The 2,038-nt window shown below is 41.6% G+C and overlaps 1 pseudogene; it reads left to right on the top strand.

The window, feature by feature from the left end:
* Positions 1-1,082: 1,082 nt before the first annotated feature.
* On the top strand, positions 1,083-1,495 carry LOC100598062 (annotated as a pseudogene).
* The last annotated feature ends 543 nt before the right edge of the window (positions 1,496-2,038 follow it).

Here is a 2,038-nt window from a genome sequence, read left to right as displayed (position 1 = left end):
ATGAATCTTTCAGAACTAGCTTTAAAAAAAATCACCAAAAATCTAAGGGGTTATATTTCAGGCACTGTTCTAGGCACTGAGCAATGAGCAATACACACATGAGCAATACAACATACACAGCAATGAGCAATACAACATCCCTACCTTTCTAAAGCTGATATTCTAGTACACAAATAGACTGTAAGCCAAAATAAATAAGTAAAATATATAGTATGTGAGGTACACAAATAAAGCATGAGAAGAGAATGGGAAATGTTGGGGGTGGGGCTGCCTGTACATTTTTGATAATAGGCCTTTTTTTTTTTGAGCAGTTTGAGGTTAACAGAAAAATTGAGGACAGAGTTTCCATATAACTTCTACTCCACAGTCTTCTCTATTAACACCTTGCATTACTGCTGTACATTTCTTACAACTGATGAGCCAGTATTGACACATTATTAATTAAAGTCCATCAATTACCTTAGGTTTCACTCTTTGTGTGTTGCACATGCTATGGATTTTTTTTTTTTTTTTTTTTGAGATGGAGTCTCCCTCCGTTGCCCAGGCTGGAGTGCATTGACGTGATCTCGGCCGACTGAACCTCCGCCTTCCGGGTTCAGGCGATTCCCCTGCCTCAGCCGCCTGAATAGCTGGGATTACAGGCGCACCACCACGCCTGGCTATTTTTGTATTTTTAGTAGAGATGGGTTTCACCATGTTGGTCAGGCTGGTCTTGAACTCCTGACCTCAGGTGATCCACCGGCCTTGGCCTCTCAAAGTGCTGGGATTACAGGCGTGAGCCACCACGCCCGGCCTACATTCTATGGATTTTAACAAACATATATAATGACATTTATCCACCATTACAGTAGAGAACAGGATAGGTTCACTGTCCTAAAAATCCTGTGTTCTGTCTATTCATCCCCGTCTTCCTCTTCACCTATCACTGATCTTTTTATTATAGTATCCCCATAGTTTTCCTTTTTCTAGAATGTCATACAGTTGGTATAGTACAGTGTGTATGTAGGCTTTTCAGATCCACTTTTTACACTTAGCAATTAATATGTATTTAAAGGCTGTAGGTCTGAGTGGTTGCTGCTGAAATGAGCAAGTTCATGAAAACCTGGGCAAGTGGTGTTTGTCCTGGCCATATGCTACTCCGGATGCAAAGCCGTCATCGTGAAGAACATTGATGATGGCACCTCAGATCGCCTCTACAGCCATGCTCTGGTGGCTGGAATTGACCACTATCCCTGCAAAGTGACAGCTGCCATGGGCAAGAAGATAGCCAAGAGGTCAAACACCGAGTCTTTTGTGAAAGTTTATAATTACATCAAATCACCTACTGTCCACAAGGTATTCTGTGGATATCCCCTTGGACAAAACTGTTGTAAATAACAATGTCTTCAGAGATCCTGCTCTTAAACGCAGGGCCCGAAGAGAGGCCAAGGTCAAGTTCCAAGACAGGAACAAAATGGGCAAGAACAAGTGGTTCTTCCAGAAGCTACAGTTTTAGATGCTTTGTTTTGGTCACTAAAAATTTTGAAAATATATGCATTTAAGGCTCTTCCATGTCTTTTAGTGACTCAATAACTGATTTCTTTTTATTGCTGGATAATGTTACATTGTATGGATGCACCACAATTTATCCAATTACCTATTGAGAGAAATCTTCGTTGCTTCCAACTTTTAACGATTATGAATATAGCTGCATTTGTGTACATGTTGTTGTGTAGATATCTTTTTTTTTTTTTTTTTTTTTGAGATGGAGTCTTGCTCTGTTACCAGGCTGGAGTGCAATGGCATGATCTCTGATCTCTGCAACCTCTGCCTCCTGGGTTCAAGCGATTCTCCTGCCTCAGCCTCTCAAGTAGCTGGGACTACAGGTGTATGCTACCACACCAGGCTAATTTTTAAAATTTTTTTGTAGAGACAGGGGCTCGCCATGTTGCCCAGGCTGGTCTCACATTCCTGAGCTCAAGCAATCCTCCCACCTCAGTCTCCCAAAGTGCTGGGATTATAAGCATGAGTCACCATGCCCAGTTTAGTAGCCTTTTAA

The sequence above is a fragment of the Nomascus leucogenys genome, chromosome 20 (assembly GCF_006542625.1).
Source record: "Nomascus leucogenys isolate Asia chromosome 20, Asia_NLE_v1, whole genome shotgun sequence".
Lineage (NCBI taxonomy): Eukaryota > Metazoa > Chordata > Mammalia > Primates > Hylobatidae > Nomascus > Nomascus leucogenys.
This window is presented reverse-complemented; position numbering and strand designations above follow the sequence as displayed.